An 8,220-nucleotide genomic window follows, 5' to 3' on the forward strand; every position below is an offset into this window, starting at 1 on the left:
GGGTTCAAAGAAACAAGATAGCTTCAACAACGAAGAATTTAGAGATTTTTCATAAACTTGAATTTGACGTAGGATTGGATTTGATGAATTTTTGATTTTTCAGAAATAAGGCACCGTCCACAAACGGGCTCAAGTCTAGATCATGTCCCAGCAGAGTCGCCAGACTGTGGGACATGATCCCGCGAGAGGGGCGTGGGGCGCGAGCCGCCGCGCGCTCTCCTTTGGTCTCTCGTTCCCACGCGATTGGCGTGTGCATTTTAATATTGATTTGAATTCGTCTTTCCTGTGGACTTGGGATCACTAAGGCAATCCGAATTCCACACGAAAGAGACTGACAGAGTCGCCACCTAGATGTGGGATCTAGGACTCATAATTAACCAGAAATCTAGACTCGCTACCTGGTTACGAGAATGGAAGGTATGGGGAGTTATCCACCACATGCACCATTCTTGTCCGATAATCGGTCTTCGATTCCAAAAGCTAACTCTTTTAAATTTATTTTAAATGGCTCATTCAACTCTATGTTAATGTGCGAACTAAGTGACATGCATCCTAGAATCTAATTTCAATGTGAATCCTAGATGTGTATCTTGATTTATTAATTTGTCTGGATTCATTCTAAGTGAAAGTTCTCCTAGAATTCTAATTTCATGGAAAGCCCTAACTGATTTGATTAAGTATTTACAAGAAAATTAATATCCAAAACACCACAATTTGTTGTGGTGCCGACTCGCGGGTGGTATGCCGTCAGACATCCAAGCTGCCTACGTACCCAAGCCTCACTGGGATCAGAGTCGACGTAGTTCGGTGCACCTAAGCTAAGCTACATATGCCTAACTCAACTAAGACACCGACCTAGACGGGATTGACTGTTTCAACAGTTTTAAGAGAAGTTGTTTAATTCAAGTTGAGGATTTTATTATCTTAGGATTTCATCGAAGATGCTATATGATTCTTATCTAAATGCAAGTTGTCCCTTAGACTAATGCAGGTTAGCCTACATCCTAGTCTACTAGGCATGTCTTAGGGAAAGATGAGGTGACTAGTGTAACTAGACCTATGGTACGGTTGCTATACATAGCAAGCGTCCGTGATGAGGCTGGACTCCTAACTCTAGGACTCCCTAAAACTTAGGACACGACACAACACTAGTGTTCCTAAATTGGGCTCTAATGGTTCTTAGATTGGAAACCATAATCCAATGGTTCCGGAAGACTCGAGACAAATCAATTCAAATTCTTGAAGTTAATTAATTTCAGATTTCATGGATTTTCGATTTATGGACACTTGAGGATTACCAATGGTTCTAGGGTTCACCAATTTCGGCCCAGAATAGCATCCAAGGAAGGGAATCGTGCGTTCTTTCTTTGTGCAATTTAGTACTTAGGTTATGGCATCTTATTGCCTGGCAAATCTCAGGATTTCCGTGGACAGTAACCTCGGAGCCAACAACATGCTATAGCTTAAATATTCAAATTGTCAAAGATCGGTTGCAATTGGGATACGATTATGGATGCACTGGCCATTTTTCCAGGAAAATCTAAAGATCCTAAAATTTCTGTTTCAATGGATTAAGGAGTGAACATGTGACAGAATTTAAAAGTTCTTTAGGAATTTTTACAATAATTTTTAATTAATTTCGAATTTTCAATGGATTTTAACAATTTTAAGCCTATGAGTGGTTTTACAAGTGAAATTGTTGCAAATAAATTCGAAATGATTTGAAATTTCAACAGCAGCAAGATGGGAATGTATGTAGCTTACTGGATGAGTTTTATAGATTTTTATGTTAAATTCATATTTAATCTTGATTTATCAATTCAATGACCAGATTGCAAATTAACACAGAAACTACAAGAAATAGAAATTTAAATTCTATGAAATTTCTACAGATATAAGATATGAATAGACATAGCATGCTGTGAGAATTTCATAAATTTTAAAGGCTATTTACTACCAATTTCGGATTTTACAAGTTTCAGACCAGATTGTGAATTAACACTACATCCCATATGAAAACAGATCCAAAGAACTTGAAACTTTTACAGAAACAAGGAATATGGAATATATGACTACTGTAAAAATTGGAAGAATTTTAATGGTGATCTAGTGTCAGTAACAATTCTCACAAAATCTGATAATTTTCAAAGAAAGTATTAAATAATATACCAAATAAACTCCAAAAATCGTTACAAATTCATGGTAGAATGTGTCAGTATCATAGTATTTTTCCACGAAATTGCATTAATTTTGGAGTCTGTTTAGTATATAATTTATGTTTCTTTGTCAAAAGATGTTTTTTTTTTGAAGAGTTTTCTATTTTTAAAACACGATTTGCGGAAAAATTCGGAAAAATTCGAAAAACAATGTACCTACCTGTGGTGAAGATCTCCGCCCAATCCAAGAGTTAAGAACAATCGCCGCCGCCGATCCGCTCCGCCGTCTTTCGCTTTCTCTTTCTTCTTTTTTATTTTTTTTATTTTTTTGTTTCCCTCACTGTTGATAGAGGAAGTGATTGGAAGAAGGATTTTTATGAGATGAGCCACCTTGGTCCTCTTTTCTTCCTCTCATCCCCTCTTCCTCTCCTCTCTTTATATAGTGAAAAACTTAGTGGGAGAAGATGGAGAGGTGGAAAATAAAAAATGAGAATGGTGGGTATGGTGGAGAATATATAATGGTAATGGTGGGAATGGTGGTGGGAATAATGGAATATATAATGGAATAGTGGGAATGGTGGTGGGAATAATGGAATAGATAATGGAATAGTGGGAATGGTGGTGGGAATAATGGAATAGATAATGAGAATGGTGGGAATGGTGATGGAAATAATGGAATATATAATGGGATGGTGGGAATGGTGGTGGGAATAATGGAATATATAATGGAATGGTGGGAATGGTGGTGGGAATCATGGAATATATAATGGTAATGGAGATAATGGTGTTATTTTAAAAGGGAAAAATAAAGTTAGTGGAAATGGTAGAGAAAGTTAAGTCATGCTAATGGTGAGTCCCACTTTGGGGGTTCCGCACAAGCGGGTCCCACATCAGCGGGCCCTACACAAGCGGGTCCTACATCAGCGGGTCCCACACAAACGGGTCCCACACTAGCAGGTTCCACACTAGCAGGTCCCACACCAGCGGGTCCCACACAAACGGGTCCCACACTAGCAGGTCCCACACTAGCAGGTACAAATTCTCCCTAGTTTAGATTTTTCTGAATAATCCTTCTCAACATTTAGCGGGAAAATGCGAAACACGACGGAAATGACCAAAAATATTTAGAAATGTAACAAACGGATGCGGGAAAGAAAGACATTGGAAAACCGACGGAAAACAAACCATAATTTCTTTATCGATTAAGGTAGAGCAAAATGGGGTGTCTACAGATGCCCCTCTTTGGTAGAGATGACGTAGTCATCGAATACCAAAGTCAAAATGACAGAGCCATTTTGCGTAGCTTTAATCGACAAAAGACTCTACACAAAACGGAACTTAGACGCAAACATTTACTACCTAATGCAAGGCCCTAAATGAAATCCTAGAATTAGAACATAATAAGAAATCCTGATGCGGTGCCGTTTACAAACGAGCAACGAGAGAATGAGATACCACTTTCGAATGGATTCCGAAGAGAAAGAACAAAGATCGTTCTCAAGCGGTTTTTTTTTTTTTTTTTTTTTTTTTTTTTAAAGAAAATGAGACATCTTTCACAAGCGGGCTCAAGGAGGATAAGAGACCATTCACAAATGGACTCAGACAATGAGGTACCATTCACAAACGGACTCAAGGAGGATATGAGACCATTCACAAATGGACTCAGAAAATGAGGTACCGTTCACAAACGGGCTTAAGAAGAAGATGAGACCATTCACAAATGGACTCAGAAAATGAGGTACCGTTCACAAACGGGCTTAAGGAGAGGACGAGACCATTCACAAATGGACTCAGAAAATGAGGTACCGTTCACAAACGGGCTCAAGGAGAAGATGAGACCATTCTCAAATGGACTCGAGAAACGAGGCACCGTTCACAAACGTGCTCAAGGAGAACATGAGACCATTCACAAATAGACTCAGAAAATGAGGTACTGTTCACAAACGGGCTTAAGGAGAAGACGAGACCATTCACAAATGGACTCGAGAAATGAGGCACCGTTCACAAACGGGCTCAAGGAGAATAAGAGACCATTCACAAATGGACTCAGAAAATGAGGCACCGTTCACAAACGGGCTCAAGGAGAACATGAGACCATTCATAAATAGACTCGAGAAATGAGGCACCGTTCACAAACGGGTTTAAGGAGAAGACGAGACCATTCACAAATGGACTCGAGAAACGAGGCACCGTTCACAAACGGGCTCAAGGAGAATAAGAGACCATTCACAAATGGACTCAGAAAATGAGGTACCGTTCACAAACGGGCTCAAGGAGAAGACGAGACCATTCACAAATGGACTCGAGAAACGAGGCACCGTTCACAAACGGGCTTAAGGAGAAGACGAGACCATTCACAAATGGACTCGAGAAACGAGGCACCGTTCACAAACGGGCTTAAGGAGAAGACGAGACCATTCACAAATGGACTCGAGAAACGAGGCACCGTTCACAAACGGGCTCAAAGAAACAAGATAGCTTTGATTGATGAATTCAACAATGAAGAATTTAGAGTTTTTTCATGAACTTGAATTTGACATAGGATTGGATTTGATGAATTTTTGATTTTTCAGAAATAAGGCACCGTCCACAAACGGGCTCAAGGAGGACATGAGACCATAAATGGACTCAGAAAAATGAGACACCGTTCACAAACGGGTTCAAGGAGAAGATGAGACCATTTAGAAATGGACTCGAGAAAAGAGGCACCGTTCACAAACAGGCTCAAAGAAACAAGATAGCTTTGATTGATGATTTCAACAACGAAGAATTTAGAGATTTTTCATGAACTTGAATTTGACATAGGATTGGATTTGATGAATTTTTGATTTTTTGAACTTAATGAAATCGGGGATGTTACAGATCGTGCTTGACAAAGATATCGGAAACTAGGACTTTGACGAATGATGAAACGGCAAACCGTGACGAATGATGAAACGGCAAACCAAAGAACCATTACTAACAAGAATGGATTAGAAACACTTTTATGAAACTTCAACAAGATTTTTCTCAAAGAGACTGCTGGTCTTGTCTTTGGGGATTTGGATGACTGAAACCTTGAACAAGACACTTGAAATTGGTAATCTAGAACAACGGCTCTCTTGGATATAATCATGGAAAAGTGGGACTTGCCTCTTGATAGGTGTTTAGATAAACATTTCTTGACCAGGAAAGTATTTAACTAACTGGAAGGAAATTCTGAATTTTAACGGTTCATCTTTCTGAGAAATTGGCTCGACCATCATTGCATCTGAGGCTCTTCCAAGCTTAAGATGCCTTCCTGGGGTATGATCTTTTTACGGAAGCTGGGCTTTCTGATGTTTCTACTTCTGAACTCTTCTGAGTTGATCATCTTTGAAATGAAGCTGTTTGACTGGATTCTCAAGCTCTTTCAGGTACAATCGCAGGGAGCTGACGAAGCCGGGCCTCCTTCACCGAGACAGTTGCATCATTTTGGACACAAGGACGACGATTGACTCTTTTTAAAGAGAAAACTTAGATAAAAGACACTACTCAAAGGATTGAGGAGCTCTGAAGGAATGAACATAGAATAACAACGATTGATTAACTATACTGACAGACACAGTAATGCTTCTAACTTAGTTAACGTTTTATTTGGTAAGTCTATCCTTTCAAGGAATATTTTTTTCAATTGGTAAACACTGGACTTTTTCCTTAAAACAGTAATGCCTCAATGATTTAATTACAACTCCTAGGATTGCTTAGCTCCAATGCCCCCCAGTTTTGAGGATGTCACTTGAATTTGCTTGAACTTCAGTTGATCTTCAGTCCTGATACCGGCTGTAGCCTTCTTACAATGATTCTCTTACCATGACCAAGTCACCTCTTCAGGGTTTTTAACTTGGCGGACCGTGGTAGCCTTAACTTTTGCCTGAACCGCCCTTCTAGGTTTTCGATTCAGCAGGCTATCCCCTTAGCTTTTGCCTGAACCGCCCTTCTAGGTTTTCGATTCAGCAGGCTATCCCCTTAGCTTTTGCCTAAGCCGCCCTTTCGCGTTTTCAACTTAGCAGGGAATGATCTTAAATTTTGCCTAAACCGCCCTTTCAGGTTTTCAGTCTAGCAGATCTTCAAACTCCATTTTTTTTTATTCATCATCATTTTTTTTTTTCGGGACCTAGATCATTAGTTCTGAACATCGGAAGGACTTTATAGGTAGGATAGGGCTTTTCAAAGAATGGCTTAAGGTTCAACAAAGATTTCGACCGAACCTGTGAACAGGTTGCCTACATATCCCAAGGTAGGAATCAGGTCGTGTGTAGTTCAGGGCGAATGCCCCTAGTTTGAAGATAAATTGTTCGAAGGTTTATTGATTTTTCTTTTTTTTTTCTCTTCTTTCTGGAATAATTGACTTCTCTTCTTTAGGAACTTGTCCCTCTTTTTTCTGAAAGGATTGAATTTCTTTTTTTTTTTTTTTTTTGATTGATTGAATTGCTTTTCTTTTTTGAATCGACCGAACTCAGTTTAACCGAGCTGCCTACGTACCCCAGTGTAGGGATCAGGTCTCGCGTAGTTCGGGGCGAATGCCCCTAGTTTGATGGGTTTTCAAGAAAATTTCATTCAGGCTCAAAAGGGTTTGCAAACATGTATTTGTTTTGACATTGGGTTCTGATTTTGGGATTTATTCGGCCAAAGAAGGCCTTCCGATGTTTAGATTGGGAGTCGATCTAGTTTACTAGAGTCCCTCTGGTACTGATTATTTATTTATTTTTATTTTTTTTTTACGGAGTTTGACGGCATTTCCAGGTAAGAGATAATAGATCTTCTTCTTTCAAGATTCTAAAACGCGCCTTCGACTTTCATAGAGCGAAACTTGTTCTTCGACATCCTCCATCTATGGATTTGTAACTCTTGATATCTGATGATCACTTTTCAATGCTTGCTCTTGAACTTCTTATCTCGAATTTGATGGCTTCATGTTATGAATTTGAGAACCAAGGTCATTCATTGGAAATATGAAAGTTGTTTCCACTCCATGCCCCTTGCATAGCATATGATATTCACTTCATTCTTTCTTGAACCTTCTATCTGGGTCTTTCTCCTGGCATTAATGGTAACGCTTACCGGACCATCTTTTTATCCTCAAAATGGGTTTACCAATTCTTCACACTCTTCAGAGGGTAATGTATTTTCAATCGGCATTTACTGGATCAAGGTTTCAGTGCCAGTGTTTACCACTTCAATTTCATCTTTGAAAGGCTGGGATTGGCGCTCCTCCTCTTGTTCAAGTAATTGTTGTGACCCAAGTGAAGTTTCATCAATTTTGTCCTCATTTGAGGAGGGAGTCTTATTTTAAGATCAGAAGCACACTTAAGAAACGGACACAAGTGAATTATTGGGACTCAAATTTTATTTAAAGAGAAAGTTCTTACATCTGACAACCTATCCTGAACATGCTCAGGATTCACAACTCTCAATCAAAAGAAAAGCAAAAGATAACTTGCCTGGACTAGCCATTGACCTTGAACTGTAAGACCGGACTCAACAATTGTCCTGACCATGATGACTGACTCAATCATAAAATAGGAAATGACAAAACTTTAACTGCTGCAACTGTCTGGTTTCGGAGGCTCGGCGAAAGCTGGCTCATAAATGGTACTTTCAACTTCTGATTCTTTTCATTGCAACCGGACCTGTGCCCCTTTGAACCTTCAGTTATTTAAGCATTGCGAACGGCTGGCGGCAGTACTGCATGATTTGATAATGGGTTATTGGTAGCAACGGGACTTGGCTCAAACACAAGGCTTTTATTGTCGAGCAACCTCTGGATTCTGAATTTTAGGGCAATGCAATTATCAGTGAGATGGCCAGAATTTCTATGGTATTCGCAGTGTTGATCTGTTCGCCAATTTGCTGGTAAAGGATTAGGAAGAGCCCTAATGTCGGGCAGGATTATGCGACCTGAGGCTAAACACTCCTTGAGTATCTCAGATGGCGGAAGGGGGAGAGGGGTAAATTCTGTCTGGGCCTGTGGCCGAGGTGTGACAGCAGGTTGGGTATAACCCATCACCATGGGGTTCTGAGGTTTTGAAGGCTGAGGCTTGGA

This window comes from Tasmannia lanceolata, unplaced genomic scaffold, assembly GCF_043159265.1.
Source record: "Tasmannia lanceolata isolate RefF3 unplaced genomic scaffold, GAP_Taslan_0.1 ptg000006l, whole genome shotgun sequence".
NCBI lineage: Eukaryota > Viridiplantae > Streptophyta > Magnoliopsida > Canellales > Winteraceae > Tasmannia > Tasmannia lanceolata.